Source organism: Anser brachyrhynchus, assembly GCF_964034855.1.
Source record: "Anser brachyrhynchus genome assembly, chromosome: 18".
Taxonomy (NCBI): domain Eukaryota; kingdom Metazoa; phylum Chordata; class Aves; order Anseriformes; family Anatidae; genus Anser; species Anser brachyrhynchus.
The window spans coordinates 9,772,191-9,788,585 of NC_137711.1; the positions used below are offsets into that span (position 1 = coordinate 9,772,191).

The 16,395-nt window shown below is 51.7% G+C and overlaps 1 long non-coding RNA gene across 1 annotated transcript in view; it reads left to right on the forward strand.

Moving 5' to 3' along the window:
- The first annotated feature begins 1,157 nt into the window (after nucleotides 1–1,157).
- LOC308179903 overlaps nucleotides 1,158–16,395 on the forward strand; it is an 87,803-nt gene continuing 72,565 nt past the window's right edge. The window contains exons 1-3 of the long non-coding RNA XR_013940658.1: nucleotides 1,158–1,599; nucleotides 3,430–3,523; nucleotides 8,204–13,408. This is a non-coding gene — a long non-coding RNA (uncharacterized lncRNA). The remainder of the gene's footprint in view (nucleotides 1,600–3,429; nucleotides 3,524–8,203; nucleotides 13,409–16,395) is intronic.

Consider the following 16,395-nt stretch of genomic DNA (forward strand, 5'->3'; position numbering starts at 1 on the left):
ACTGGGCCAGAGGGCATTGCCAGATCCTGCAGTGGGGCTGTCTGTGAGGTGCTGTGGGTTTAGGCCTGGGAAGGCAGCAGTGGGGATGTTTAAGCTATTACTATCATTATTTTCAGGCAGTTTTGGGGCTCTGCAGCCCAGGATGGAGTTGTTTCCCTCCAGGTTCTGTGATTGTGCCCACCAGCAAGGCTGGTGGGAAGGGAACCATGCCTCGAGGAGGAAGCAAGCTGTGGTTCTGTACCAGTGGGAGAGGATAACCTAATGGTTAGGTGGGTAGTGTGGGAGAGGAGGAACTGGGGCGAGGGCAGGTTCATGCATAACTGTAAATGTATTGCTTGCTAAAAGCTGAGGAAGGAAAATGGTGAATTTCTAGCTTGTTGAAGCCAGTGTGAAAGATCCCATCGACTCCACTCCAAATCAGTAAGGCTTCTTCACACTGTGCTACTGGAAGACTCTCCCCTTAAAGCATTTTCCAGGCAGATGTTGTCTTTCAGGAGACAGGGATGAACATTTTGCTCAGGGCAAGAAGACCCTTCTGGTCCTGCTTCTGCCGTCCCTTCCTCTTGTTATGTGACTAACTGGTGAGATGAATAGGTTTGGCTCTTGTCCCTCCTGCTACAGCTACCATTTGGTGGCTGGATCCTTCGAGCAGGCTAAGCCCGTTCACAAGAGAGGTTAGTCAGGGGCTGGATGGGCTCCCTGGGCTCGTTACTGCAATGAAGCTTTGAACCAGAGCAGCCCTGGTCAGCAGCCCTCCTTGAGCACAAGGAGAAGGGCAGATAAGCTTATCTGAGCCTGAGAACTTTTATTTATTTTTTATTTTTTGTTATTTGGGATGGGGATCTCCCGTGACAAGTCTGAAGCTGCAAGGCTGAGCTCCTGGTGCTGTGTTCAGGCAAGCCCTGACCGCGCTCCCCGTCGTGCGCTGAGAACTGAGCTGCAGCTCACGTAACCCCCACCTGTTTGCTGCCGGGAGCCATGGGCTCTGCGGCTCTGTCCCAGGTTCCCAGGTGAATTTCTGGGAGTCCAGGACTAAGTCCCATGCAGAGGAGGAGTGGGGACTGCAGAGCTCCTGAAACAGTTTCCTGGAGAAGAGCAGGAGGGATGCACCTCTGCTGTCCACCAGATGCAATCATGGAAATAACAAGGTGGGAAACATTACGTGCACTCATCTCAGAAACAAGTTTTCATTGGGCCAGCCTAAATTTCTGGCCAAAATTCACAGCTGATCTTATTCCAGACTTGTTTCTCCATTCCCTTTTTATCCATGCAGCTTGTATGCTAAAAGCAGCAGAGGCAATTCAACCCCAGGAGACAAATCAACTCTCAGACATGCGTGGAGCCCTGGGGGGGGGGTCCCGTGATGTGCGGGGTGCAGCCAAGGCGAGGGCGGTGCACCCTGCGAGATGCTGGGGCTGAAGCGAAACTTGGCCCCTTCTACAGCCGCCCCGGCCTGCAGTGACCGTGTTGGTGCAAAGCCTCCACCTGACTTTGTACCAACAAGTTCAGTTTCGAAAAAGAAGGATAACTTGTTTTATTTTACCAGAGCTTTGTGAGAGATTGAAGTTTCCGGATAGGATCTACAATGCTCAGGTTCAGGTATCAGTTGCATAATTTCCTGTTATTTCAACACTCCCAGTTTTTTCCCTTTCTTTCTTTCTCTCTCTCTTTTTTTTCCCTTTTTTTCTTATTTTTTTTTCCTTTTTTTTTTTTCTTCATGACCTTCTTTGCATACTGGATAAGTCTTATATAAGCATATGTTGGGTTGGAAATTTTTTTTGAGTATTTTTTTTGGCAGAGAACTCCTGGCACATGATACAGCACTCAGAGCCATCAACCGTAGCTGCGATACAGATGTTCATTGCATGTATAATCTTTCTCATATCAAGCAATTACCCTGAGCCAATTTCTTTATTTTAAGCACCTTGTTGTGGGAACAGAGCTGTAAATGCACGAATTGCCAAGTGCCCTTATACTTTTTACAGCAGACAAACAAAAAAATTCAGCAAAGATCCTCAGTGAAAATCAAACATGCAGGGTGCTTTAGATAAGGAAGGAGAGCCACTAGCAGATAGACTTTTCATACACTATCTCGAAAGAGATACATTGGAGGAGAGCCAAGAGCACATAGCTGTGTGGAGACTAAATAAAACCAGGTGAGTTTCCTGCCATTGTAGAGTATCAAATGTGATTTCCATTTGTGATGGACGTGCTGTTTCTGCCAAGATCATCTGGAGGTTTTCATTTTAGGACTTCTTATTTTTGTTGGCCCAATAGAGAGCTGCAGCCAGAGCGCTAAAAGGGAATGTTGCAGCGCTGATGTTTGCAGCAGATGAGGAGAAATGCCCTGCTCTGAGCGAGAGGCTCTTCCTGGGAGAAGGCTTTTCTTGTATCAGCAGTATAGGTCACAGGATTGCTCCTATGCAAAACAAATGGGAAAACCTAATGAGAGGAAACAACATATGGGCATTGATCCTCACTCCAGAGCCACCAGGTAGCATCCTTCCAAGTTAAGAATCTGGCTTGGTCCCAAACTATCATTCAAATACTAGGTGTGAACCTGAGATCCAGATAAGGCTGTTTTGCACTTTTAGTGGTACAAAAACACTGGCAAGCAGCTTTAATAACAATAATAAAAAATCCGAGAATGTTTCTCTCCCTCCAAGTGAAGTGCATGGGGAGAGCAGGGCTGGAAGGGGCCCTCCTGCAGCTGCTGCTGACTGGGACAGGGGCATCTGCCCTGGTTCTGCCTTGCTGCAAGCTCTGAACTAAGCTGCTGGCCATGGTGGGCACAGGTAATCACGGCAATACTCAGCTCCTTCCTGCCACGCCGGTGCCCCTGAGGTTCTTCTCCAGCTCAGGCACCTCAGAAACTTGGTATGGTTGGGCTCTGAGCCTGTCAGATGCCCGGTGACCCATGAGGACATGCTCAGGGATGCTCACCGGTCCACTGGGAGTCCAGTAAACGGAAATAAAGTAAAGAAAATGAAGTAAATGGTCAGTAAGCATCGTGCGTACAGGGAAGTTGGGATCAGCCCTTCGCAGCGGTTTGGAGTGCACCGAGTGCACTTGAGCAAATGCTCAAGGGATTGCCTGGAGCGAGGCCTGAAGGGGGATCCGCTTACACGAATAACAAGAATATAAAGTAAAAATAGTTAATGCTAATGATGTTCTGAAAGGGATATTAAACTTGCTGCTTCAGGGCTGAGCAGTCTGCAGCTGTAAGAGGCCAGAGTTAAACTTAACGTGCTGGAAAATGAGTCCAGATCTGCTACTGGATCAGGCGGTGGGAGCCATGAGCTATTGGTGTCCCGGAATAACAAATTCAGTATTTTTCAGGCTTTTGCAGATGGGTGTGAACTGATTTCTGAGCAGCCATTGTTCGCTTATACAAATGCCAACTAACCGAATGCCATCTTTTCTTGTAAGGGATCCCAGCAAAATCCATACAGATTTCATAAAAGAGTATTGCACTTACACGCCCTGTGTCTCCTGCCAGAGGCAGGAATCTCTCCTCCTAGAGGTAAGTCATTAAATCTCATTTGGGTGGCTTCAGGCTAGAGATGGAGGAGAGAAGGGAGTGAGCTCCTTGTAAGAGCAGATATGACAACCCCACACAGAAGTGCCCTCTTGTTGGGAGGTGGTCACAGCAAGGAGTTCCTGGACATGCTGCTGCAGGGGTTACGGGCTGAAGTGGAAAAAGAAAGGGGGGCACTTGTCATTCGCAGGTAGATGAAGTCATTTGTGGTTTGATCCTGTGCCTCATCATGCACATTGAGGCATCTGAGCCAGACCTGGCCATGTTCCCGCTTGGTGCGACTTGTGATGCTTTTATTTGGATCCAGCCTGTGCCTCCAGAGCATGGTCCTGGGGTGTGCTGTGGGGGGATGTGCCAGGCTCTGCAAAAACACTGGGGCTTTGAACCTGCCTCTGTGGAGCAAAGGGACATGGGCCAGAGTAAGACCAGGATGCAGCCTGGATGTTCTTGTCACCTCACAGCATTTCGGCTGTTCCCAAGGCCATTCCACACAGTGATGGCATCGCCAAAACCCTTCTGCACGGCAGTTTCTTTTCCAGCACTGCCAAGTTCCCCAGATGGTCCATGTCCATGTGCTGGAGCTTGGCTCCAGCAGGAGAAGCTGTGACCAGCCTGTCCCATATGCTCGCCTCTCCGATCCAAGTGTTTTGTTTCATTTCTCCCTAACCCATTCTGGGTAAAACAGTAGGCATTACAAGAAATAGGAGAAGTTAGGAACATGGTTCATATGGTGGGGAATGATGGGATGATGACATGAACGAGGAGAGAGGAGAGGTTAGAGGAGGTGGTGATTTCTGCAGGTGGAGCAGGCTGTGCGGAGCCACTCATATACCTGGTGTCCCAGGAGGACGGATGTGTCCCAAAAGGATGGATGACCCTGGTCTGTGGCCCCAGGTGTTGGCCTGCAAGAGCTCTTTAGCTCCATTCCCACTGCTGTGGCTCAACAGGAGTGAAATCATTTCATCAAAGTCTGAAGCCATCTGAAGACCGCAGAGCAGCTTAGCTCCCTGACCCAGACCCAGCAGAGCGGCTGCTACAGGGGAAAGGGCAGGAGTGGTGACCCTGGCCCTGAGGGCAGAGGAGACCTGGTGGGTACGTTGGCTTTGGGGTTGGTTGAGGGAAAAGGAATCATTCAAGGAGAGCAATGGTTGCAGAGGGGACTGAAACCGTGTGCTCTCCACCTATCACCCATGCGTCTGAGCTCTTGGCATCCTTCTGGCAGCCCCTTGCTGAGCCCAAGATCAAGAGGTATTACTGAGATACTTCCTTGCTATGCTGAAGTTATTCAATTGTTTCTGGAATAGCTGAGTCTGAGCTGGGATTTTGTAAGAGCCTCTGTAATGGACAGAAATTGTTCACTCCTTAGAAATTCTCCAGACCCAGTGGTTTAGGGAAGGTTCATCTGTCAGCAATTGCTGACCGTGTTGGTTGGCACCAGCCCTTCCCTTCGACAGATCGTGCTGCTCTCTTCCAGGACTTTCATTTACATGAGACTTCTGGCAGCCTGCTGCTTCCTAGATAGAAAAGCCAACAAACAGTCTGTTCCTTCTCCTCACCAGATTCATAATGTCATTCCTTCAGAGACAGGATCTCATCTGTTGCTCAATCTTTGTGCAACTTTGCTAATTTTTTCTCCACTTCTGCACCAAACCACTCTTCTTCTGTGGATATTGGTGAGTGATGTGTAAAGGTTCACCATTTTTCCTAAAATGATGGTAGGGAATAGGTGCATTTGGAAACATGGCTCTGATTATGATTTCTCCTTTCATTTCCCCCAAAAGAAGAGAAGCTATGAAGCTGGCTCAAAGTAAGGTGGGCTTTCTGGAAGCCAAAGGTAAAATGTCCACAGTTGTCCCTCAGAGGGCATAAACTGTGTTTTTGGCTGTGTTGTAGCAGCAGGAGCAACTCTTCAGTGTCTCTCAGAGCTTAGTAGCTATTCTGCCATCTTTGCTCTTCGAAACACGAGAGCAAAATTAATTTCGGGAGAGAAATAAATGGATTTAGAGCAAGGATGAATTTGACTTCTTGTGCCACAGGAATGCAAGAAATCACCCAGAGAGAAAAAGAAAGCTAAACAATGCAAACCTCACATAAATCTGGGGAGAGATTTCAATCCAAAGTGCTCACTGACCTTCACTGATGCTCCCCTTCATCTCACCAGTGTTTTATTCCTCTCAAAGCCAGCCCCACCACTGGCAGGCCTTCAGAGAAGTCAGTTCTTGCACAAACAGGAAAGCAGACTCCCTTCCCACTAATTTAGGTGGTGTTTCCAGCCTGTGGCCGGAGGACACAGGGGCAGGGAGGTGTATTTGCCTCCAGGACCAGGTCTGAGGCCGGTCTGGAAGAGATTAATTTCCCAGGCAGGCAGATCTGGCCCTTCCTGGGGGTCAGCTTCAGAGCCAGCTCAGGGATGAACTCAGCAATTTCATCAGGTTGTCCTGGGGAGAAGTGATTTATGGTCCCAAGTGCTTCACCCCACGCCACGCATCCACGAATGCTGCACCCCACTGCTGACACCCTATGGATGCATTTCTCGAAGACAGTCTGGGAGGAAACTCAATCCCATTTCAATTTAATGAGGTGAAATTCAAAGCGATGCTATCTGGAGCTGCCTTTCCTGGATCTTCTCCTTCCCGCTGCAACTGTCACAAACCCTGCAGCAGCCTCGGGGGTTATTCAGGCACCTGGGGACGCAGGGCTCCGCACGGGTCTCACTGCTGTCTGTGGTCTTGTGTTACCCGACTGACATGTAAACAGGCAGAGGCGGAAGGGAGCAGGGAAAGGTGGACTTGTTCCACCTGTGCAGGCTGAGCGAGCGGGATAAGAGGTGATTTTAGGAAGCAAGCAGCTTGTAAGGGTGGTGAGAGGACAGGGGGTTGAAGGCGGAGTGATCAGGGGATCACTCTGCAAAGCAGCCAAGTGGTGTTCCTGCTGCATCTTGCACAGTGGGGACAAAACAGAGCCAAAGCAGGGCTGGGGGGGTCTGCTGGCCTCAAACAGCTGAGCTGGAAAACTGGGAAAGCTGGTGTGAAAGTTGCTGGGGTATTTTGAAGGTCATTTTTTAGCTAAGTGCTAGGATAGTTGGACCGTGCAATCCCTTTTCTATGCACAGGCAGAAAAGAGAGCTTATGCCTAGGAAGTGGTTTGGAAAAGCTACAAGAGGAACCAGTAGCACAGCCTCATTAGGCTAAGGTGAGCTTAGACACACAGCGGTGAAGAGGCCTGGCACAGGGACCAGAGCCTGGTCATCGAAGGGAACCCTGCAGGTCTGAGTGGGAGCAGGGCTGAGCACACACTAGCAGGGTGCGGTGGGGAGCCCTTTGCAGTGCTGCTGGCCTTGGTCTGGTCGCAGTTCAGTAGGAATGAGTGGTGGAATTAAAACAAAGAAGTTACCCTGATGGGCCAGAAAAGGCTTTGAAATGCTTTTTCCATGGATGGCCAGTCTGATCCTATTAAAACCCACAGTACATCTGCTAGGAGTAGAACTGGCTGGTAATGGGGATATACGTTACTCCTTTAATAAAAGCAAATGACTGCGAGGAATGCAGCCATTTAAACTTCAGCTTGCATAACCTGTGAAAAGGGAAAACAATCAGCTGACCTTCCAGATCAGGAGGTTTTCTCCATGTGGGTCTGGCGCACGCACCCAGCCTGCTCCTGACACGCTTCCAACAATCCCTGTCTGAGTCCCAATAAAAAAACCCCAAACGCTCTTTGTTGAGAGCCAGCACACACGGCCTGCGCTGCTCACATTTCCAGATTCTGAATCATTTCCTCCATTCACGCGGCCGTCTCTCTCCGTCTGGGTTTGGACACGTCCAGCTCTCCGCTTTCGCCGCTTCCTGAGCTGTGCAGGCTGTGAGCGCGGCCCTGGCTGGGGATGCACCCTCCACGGCTGCAGCAGAAGCATCCCTCGGTGATGCTGATTTTGGCTATGGGGGACGTCGTCTGTCTTTGCCGTATGTCTTGGGGCAGGACGGGTGTGAGGTCTCCCTCCGGAGAGCCTCCCTGCACAGCCCCAGTGCAGGATTCATCCCGTGGTGTCCCACCAGCTGGGGTGCCCCTGCCCGGAGCTCCCAGCCCCACGAGGTGGACGCAGCGCTGGGGTTGTACCGCCTTGGTGGGGGGCAGAGGCATGAGGCAAGGCAGGGAATGTCCCCGGCAGGTGGGGGTCAGCCTGGCTGCGGAAACGGGTGAGGAGGGTTGGGGGCTGCATGTTATCAGCTTCCTTTCAAGTCCTTTCCTCTGCCTACACCCTTGTACTTCCCCCCCCATGCACAGCCAGCCCGATGTGTTGTGGCTGGGTTGTGAAAAAGCCGATGTGGAAAGATTAGAAGAACAAATCTTAATTAACTCCTGTGTATCGCTCGGTGTCCTTACAGCGAGGAGAAAATACTTGGGGATTGCAGTGCATGAAAGTATTCAGTGCATGAAGAATATTCAAACGGAGAGCTGCAAGGGCTGTGCATACACACGTGCTGGAGACCCCAGATTCTCCAGCTGATACCTAGAAGAGCTGTCTGTTATAACTGACCAGCTGCCAGAAATCTTCAGCTTCGCTGGCCTCTCTGTGTGTTGGCCAGCATACCAGATATGTTTTGGAGCTATTGCATCCGGGTCTCCACCAGGCAGAGATAATCAGGGTTTTGTCTCTTCCTTTGATAGCTGAAGCATCCGAAGAGCCAACCTGTGCTCCTTCAGGAAGAAAATGTTTGCACAGAAAGAAGTGAAAAGAAGGAAAAAGAAATCACTGACTTCCAGGTCATTAAAACCTCTACACTGCGGCCATTAACAGCACAGTATGGCCTCATGGGTGATAGGCACTGCTGTGTCAGATGTGGAAAACGATGTGCAACCTGAATCCTGCTCCTTGGAGCAGGGATGTGGGGGACATGGTGCCTGCACCCACCTGGCACCGGCTGGCTGCAGGCACCCGGGGGGGGGAGCGGCCCCGGCCCCCCTGCAGCTGGGCCAGGGGCTCTGCTGGCTTGGCCAAGACAAATGGCAGTTTCCCCTCGCTCTGCAAGTCTTAAAACATAGGTTGTCATGCGAAGGAAATTGTGCACGGCGGTGATGAATGGTTGTGAAATACCATTTGCCAGAAATATTTTTGGATGCTGCAATTTAGCTGCAAATTACCGAACTCCCAACGTAGCCCCAGGAGAAGGAGGAGGAGGACACCAGCCTCGCCGTGCCAGGCTGGCACCTCGTCCCCTCTTCTCCTCCTGCCACCCACCTCCTTCCACCCCATCATCCCCATTTCTGGGGTGTTTTCAGAAAACACCGTTCCTGGTCCAACAGCTGGGGCCAGGTCCCGGCCTGGGACAATCTGCGAGACCTGGGCTGAAGGCAGAGGAGCTCTGACAGCTCCCATCTGCCAGTGGCCTGGCCCCGCGCCCCTCCGTGGCTATTTCGGGATGAGCAAAATGGAGTGGTTGGAAATTGCGGGTTCGCTCAGCAGTCTTGGCTATCGTGCTGGATGGTGCTGAAGTAGGCATAGCAACAGGAAAGGAATGTTCCCTGTAAAAAGATAACCGTGCTTTGCCGAGGACGTGGAACAGTAAAGTTTGTTAAAGCAATCAGTATGTGTCATAATGTTTATTTAACTGAGAGCAGGGACGATGGAAAAGCATTGCAGCTGTGGAGAAGCCCCAGAGTGCTAAGGAGAGAGAAGGGGAGCATAGATTTAGTAGCTGTCTTCCCTTGAAAAAGAAAACAAGCTGTGCTATCAAGCCATCGATGGGGCAGATAGTGGGAGAGTACACAAGGTAGCTGCCGACTGCTCACTCTTCTGGAGGGCGAGGTTAGAGTTTTATTATCTGAAGTTCACATTCAGGTTAACAGCTCTGAGGATGTGGTTGCAGCTCTAAAGGGAACAAAATTTAATTCTTCTCTAAACATAAGCTATTTCTGTTTGAAGGCAGATAACCTTTTTGGCTGTGCTATTTGCCAGTGGTAGATAGAGAGATTGGAGCAGCAGAGTGATGCTTGAATTCCTCCAGCAAATGAAAGGGGAGAACTTGACACCACCGAGCCAAATTGGGGCCAAATCCTGCTTTAGCTCATTTCCTGGGGAGTCCTAGCAAAGAGCAGCTCCTTCTGCAGGAGGCCAAAGCAAGGCAGGAGCAGGACACTCGATAATTCCTGCAGCAGTAGATGAAATTGAATACTCAGTGCTGGCAGTGGGATCTGTGAGGCTGCAGAGCAGTGCCAAGGGATGTGGGAAACGTGCAGGGTCTGCTGCAAGAAGTAGGCTTTTTCCACACATATACAAAAAAACAAATTAACCCTAAAACAAATTTTGCTCCTTTTTTTTTTTTTTTTGAACTGATTAAAACTTTTTTGGTTGAAACTGGAAATGATGTGAGTTTGGGGGTTTGTTTTTCTTACAGAAAATCAAATCTGTTCAGGGGAATGCGAGCCTTTCCTTCTCTCTGCAAATTGGATTTCAGTTGAAGGCAATGTTTTCTATCAATAAGGGGAAAATATTGCCTCAGCTGAACTGGGGCCATCCGACACTTAGCCAGCCAAAGTACGCGCGATGTGCTGAGTAGGGAACACGGCTGCGCTGGCTGCGAGGGCTCCTCTTCCCCTCCCAGGGCTCGGGGTGTGAATGAGACCTTGCAGAGCCCCCTGGTCCCGATGTGGGATGTCGGCTGGACCTGCTCACCTCCTCTGGAAGCCCACGGCCCCTTTGGGAGCAGGGGCAGCTCCATCCTGTGCTGCGCCGTTCCCCTGCTCCTCTCCCTGCCCGCTCGGCTGCTATCTCCCTAACAAACTCCAGGCTCCCTGCTCGCCTTGCAGAAAAAAAACCATAAAGCCCATTTCAGAGACCAAATTGCCCATAATTTACATGCCTCTCCTCACTTTGAAACGCAAGACGGCTGATGATAACATCGCGAGTGACAGAAGTGGTATCTGTTGCTAATTACAAGCTGACATTATGGTCAAGCAGAGCCATGGGGCCCATAAAAAGCTTATTCAAAGTTGCTTTTCTCCCACTTCAAACACAGGCTGGACACAATGCCAGGCATTTTCCACCTTCGGACGGAGTGGTTCCTCCCAACCAGCCTGGCGGCTCCTGGTGCAGGAGGAAAATTGCTGCAGGGAGCAGCAGAGGTTACCGCGGCTGGCCCAAAGTGACCATGTCATGAAGACATTCGCTCACCTTTCCTGGAGAAAAGCAGTGATCATTTCGATTTCCAAACCCCATTCTCCCTCACAGGCTCACCCTTCCCCCCTTCCCCCCTTCCCCCAGAGCACTTGGAAAGGGTTACCAAGCTTCTTTGATGGGGAAACTGAGGCACGAGAGAGAGCAGTGCCATGCCCTCGGGCGTGCTGTGTCAGAGGAGCGCAGCGTGGGTGCTGCAGCCTGCCCTGGTCTCCTCACCCCAGCGACCACCCTGCCCCGGCCCCTGGAGCCGGGGACGTGCTGATGGCTCTGCAGTAACCACCAGACGTTCTCTTCTTAGCACCACCATCCAGAAAAATTGTTTTTTCCATCCCCCTGTGCTATTCAAGTGCCTCTTTCCCCCATGTGGTTCTTGCTGCTGCAACCCCACGTGGGGACGTCGCTGCTGGCTGAAACCTGCCCGCTGCCCCGGGGCCACAGCTGGGGATATGTGAGAGCAGCCGAGGTGCATGCACCGAGCTGAGCCACTGCAAGCGTCAGCCCACGAGTCCCAGACGTGCTCCATGCTGGGCCTGGCTCATATCGGCTGGCTCCAAGAGCTTGCTCCTAAAAGTCCTGGTATGGGCACGGCAGCGAGCGGTTCGGATGGTGTCCTGGCTGGGAGCTCACATCTATACCTAAACAATCTGTGTAACCAGGGCGGACATAGCTTCACCTTTCTGGCTCTGAAACAGGGCGCTTCTTGTGGGAATTTGCTGGTGTTAGGAGAGGGACCAGGCAGTGAAAGGTGCACGTGGTGCATGGTGCACGGGGCCGTTTCCTGGCCCCGCAGTGAGCTCCATCCAGCACCGGCAGCAGAAGAGCACGTGCAGGGGAGTTGTTCCGCTTGAAGCAGGCGGGTTTCCTAACTGAGGGTGCTGGGCTCACTGTGGGAGCCCTGAGGGATCATTTTGCTTTTCCTTGGTGCTGACAGCCCTTGAAGGAGCAGGAGTGAGTTGGGACAGGTTGTAGGGTGTTCCCAGCCCCAGAACAGCCTCTGCAAATGCTGTGCAGGCATCTGTGGAAATTCTTTTGCCTTCCCCATGTGCAGGATTTCCCTGTCATCCCCAGCCCCAGAGCAGATCCTGCTCCTTAGCCTGGAGCAGGGGAAGCTTCCCTTGCTGGAGGGTGGGCATGAAGTGGAGCAGGGAGACCGTACAGGGGGCAGCTGCTCCCACAGCGGGATGCAAACAGGGAGCTGTGGTCCTCCTGCACCCTGTGGGACCTCTCACAAATCCCATTAAAATCAGTGATTAAAGTCCCATTAAATCTCCACAGCATGCGTTCTGGGCTTCACCACAGCCCAGTCTGAATTCCTTCTTTCATCCCAAGGACAAATGCGCGATTGTCCCACCGAGCCCTGTGGCACTCGTGGCTCTGGTACAACCTCCCGCTTCATCCTGCAGCCTTCGCTCTTGGCTGGGCCCTGCTGTGAAGGCAGGAGAACTGATCCAGACCATGTTTTGCCAAAGACATTACATGGTGCACCCGCTTTGGGACCTTTCTTGGTTGTCTATTGTGGAAAAAAGTGTCTTTCCCCCAGCCTGTGGAAGCGGGACCAGAGGAAGGCAGAGAAGGCATAGCAGTCAGGGAGCAAGTGGCTCCTGCACTGGGAGCCTGGTTCCCGTAAGAGCTGAGGCAGAACATTTCCAAGCAAAATGTGCAAACGCCCCAACAAGATGGAGCTGGGCCAACACAACGAGCCCACGGCACCCTGCTTGGTGGGGGCAAATAAAACTCCTTGTAGGCAGGTTGAGTTTTAATGCGTGCATTGTGTTTCTTGGATTCTTGGAGAAAAAACCCCGTGCAGCAGACATCAATGCCTGGCTGGTAGCCCTAAGGGGACATCCCCAGCCCCTGGGCATGGCCCAGCAGTGGTTTGAGCTCTGCTGACCCGTGGCACCCTGTGGAGCTGTGGCTGGCTCAGCACCCCAGGAGCACGCAGCTCTCCAGCACTTCGGAGCTGTGCCGTAGGGGCTGGGGAAGGCGATTGCATCAGGGATTTGGATGCCAAAGCCCTAAAGCCTGGCAGAGGCTTTGCTGTTAAATGCGAGGGTGGGAAAACTCTCCTGTGCTCCGGTGGTGGAAGGGGAGGAGGCCCCTCGGCAAACCCAGGTGGTGTGTGCACCGCTGGAGGTGCCGGTCCGTGATCTCCTGGCAAACAGGGTTTGCTCATCGCTGCAGAGAAGCAGGGTAGGATGGGCTCCCAGCAAGAGCCAAACTCTCCTGGAGGCCCTCTGCAGTTGCAGGTGGGGGTCACTCTGCAGGCACGAGGAAGATCTGTTGTGAGATTTTGTCTGGTTTGTGCAATTCATAATTACCAGCTGGTCGGCTACCCGTAAACCTTACCTTTCCAGAGAAGGGCAGAGGGAGCTTGCTGTGTCGAGTCACACACGAGCTCTTTATCTCATCACCCTGAAACGTGGAAATGGGCGGCTGGGCGAGCTCCACCCTGGGAGCACTTGCCAGAACAGCAATGCTTGCCGGGGCGCGGCGCCTTGGCTTTCTTTGGTGGTGTTTGCAGAGAGACCAAGAGCTCTGCCAGGCGGCCTCGCTGCAGATACTTAAGCCTTTACTTCCCTCGAGGACCCAGCTCGTCCCACCCCTCCGGGAGGCTGCTGGTGCCCAGCATCAGCCGGAGCAGCCGAGGGGCAGGCACAAGGGCAAATGTCCCCGGTGCGGGAGCGGCTGCGGAGCAGGTGTGTGCAGTTTGTGCCTTAAGTCACTGCAGCTGTTGAGGCAGTACAAACGAGTGAGAGCTGAAATGCTCCAGCTAAACTGTCGCAGAAGACTGCTAGCAGAGTTTGCTCAGTTTGCTGAGTTGGTATAAATTGTGGGTAGGAGTTACAAGGTTTTTTTTTTTTTTTTTTTTGAGAAAATTTCAGCTGAAGTTTATCACAACAATTGGCATTATTCTGTAGGCATCTGTGACCTGCTGGGGAGGTGCTGTTGGTTGGGGAGTGGTGCCACCATCCCCATGCAGATGGGGGGGAGGTGGGATGAGGTGGGAGCCTGTGCCTCTCCTTCAGCTCTACTACAAGAATTGCAGTGCTCATCTGCAAGTACATCCCTGCTGCAGAGGGGGGCTGCAGGTAGGTGCAGGGAGCTCTGTGTGGAGGAACCATGCTGGGGGCTGGGAAAGCGGTGGATATGCAGCTGGGATAGAGAGAAGGCCTACTTTTCCGGGGAGAAATCATACAGCAAACCCTTAACAGGCGTAATCAAAGTTACTTGTTTCGAGAGCAGCTTGGCCCAGGGCTGGAGCCCTGGGGCTGCCCTCTCAGAGGGCAGTGGTTTTCAAAGATGCTGTTTGATCCATGGGAGGGCTACAGAGATGCTGGGGACAAAACTGTGGCATTGCTTCCCTTTGCCTGCAGACTTGCTTCTCCTGAAGCTGTGGGAAAACCTGAGGATTTTCTAGGACGTGGCCAGCACAAAGCAGCTCTTGCTGTCCTGCTCTTCCTCACCCCGAGCCCTGTGAGGGTAATGGGAAGAGGCAGGAGGAGCAAGTGAAGTCCCACAGACGTGGGTGAGGGCAGTCAGCCTTGCGAGGCAGCAGCCTCCTTGTGCTGGCTGCATGGAAATGTTTGTGTGTGTGATTCCCCAAACCCCCGGTGGGATACAGAGCTAACTGTGGAGGCTTGGAGCCCTACAGCCATACCTGAGTGAGAACAGGAGACAGGTGTTTGCTTGCTTGACAGTGGACAAATTATGTGACTCCTCCGGGTGATCTCTGGGAGAAAATCCTCCCCTTTTCTGCTGCTAAAGCACTTGCAGCAAGTATGAAACTTGTGTTTCCTGTATTACTCCTGCAAACCCGCTTGTGACCTGATGAATCTGCGGTACAGGCTGAAGGGAAAGATGGGTGGTGCTGGCTGGGCTGGGCTTCGGGAGCTCCCTCCACAGCCAAAAAAGCACCTAGCTGTGTGGGGAGAAGCTGGGGGATGTCTTGGGCTGGAGACTGGCTGCTCCCTGTGCCTGCAGGGATGTTTGTCCCGGGGCGCCTCTGCTACCCCAGATCCCTTGGGCTCACTTGGCTCTGCTGTAGGCTTCGTGGCAATGTTCCAGTACACGTCTCTGTGTGCCGTTCCCATTTACCACCGTGAAAGCACGCTTCAGCTCTTATCCTCAAAGCAGCAAATACTGATGCACAGCCACGTGTGTACACGCTGCCCTGGGGGAGCGGTGGGAGCTGAGCATGGGCTGCAGAGCCCTGCAGTTGGTCACTGCTCTGCTCAGCACAGGCTGGTCCGGGGCTGAGTTAATTCTGCAGCAGTGCAGAAATGCAACACCCTTGGCAAGATGAGATGTGTCAAACCGTAAAAGCTCGTGACTGCCTGACCACAGGCCTGCAGGAGAAGCTGTTCTGCTTAGGTAGCTTGCTCTCTGAAGCAGGCAATTGGTGCAGGCAGCTGAAAGCTGAGAAAAGCTCTTCTCAGCTCTGTTTTTGGTGTCTGGGCATTGGTTAACTGTTGCTAGATTAATGGAGATGCCGCACAACCAATAAGGCTTCACCAGCCCCTTCCTTGCAGCGTGCAAAGCCGCTGGCTCAGGGCGTTTTGGAGGGTGCAATGTATTTCACTAAGTGTGGAGAGCGGCTGCTGCGGTGCTGGCTGGGGTCCTTCCAGCCCAGGTGACCTGGAAGGCTCCGCTTCTTGTCCTGAAATGTCTCTAGCTGCACTTTATCCTCTCCCTGCTGTAACCCTGTCTGGCCTGTTGGGCTGGGGATTTTGCTCTCTGAACATCTCTGGATGTTGGAGAAAGCTGAAATGTCAGATTGACCTTTTGAGGTTTTTCGTTTCTCGGGGAAGAAGGTTTCCATACAACTCATGCCATGAATCAATCCAAAGGGATGCATTTTTCTGCACCAGTTAAATAAAAGATCATTAAACCTAACAAATGTTTCCAAGCTTGCCTGCACTTTCACACCGTGTTCAGCTATAAATATGATCTGTGCTTGTAAAAACGTAAACAACATGCTACTCAAAAGCAGGAGACTCTATATACCTCCTTTCTTCTTATTTTTTTAAGCTGCCCAAGAAATATATACACACATTCCTAATATGTTTACTTAAGCAGGAAGCAGACGAATAGTTTGAGATAATGTTTCAGCCTATTGTGAGTTATATGCTCTGCAAAGATTGTTTCTTTTATGGGCTAATTTCTCAACCAGAGAGAAAAAGCTGAAAAATCTTGTCAATTCCTTAATTGTAGGAAAGATTTGCAGGAATTTCCACCGTGTTTCCCTCTCAAAAAAAGTGACACTTGAGACTGCTGATAAAAGGAGAAGCAGATTAAGTAGTCCTAATTCTTTTTGTATATGACGGGGGCTAATTCCTCCTGCTCTCACTGTGGTGGCCTGCTGGCTGGCGCGTTGCTGCCTTGCCCTGCTCGTGGGGAGATCTGGGGGGTGATACAGGTCTGAAGGCCTGGAGAAGGAGCGGGATGCTGAATTCGTAGGCAGAGCTTGTTCTGGGTTTGGTCACACCCTGTGCTTATGCAGGGTCCCTGACTCCCTCCCCCCATTATCTTTAGGCTGACATCACAGTGAAATGAGACGTCAGAGTAAGTTTTAAGGGACTCAGTTCTTGATTGCTGGCGGTTGATGAAGCCTTGTCTCCAGCAGGGTGACCAGAGGTCTGCGAGGCACAGCCCAGAGGTCAGTGGAAACCTTTTAGTGCCTTGT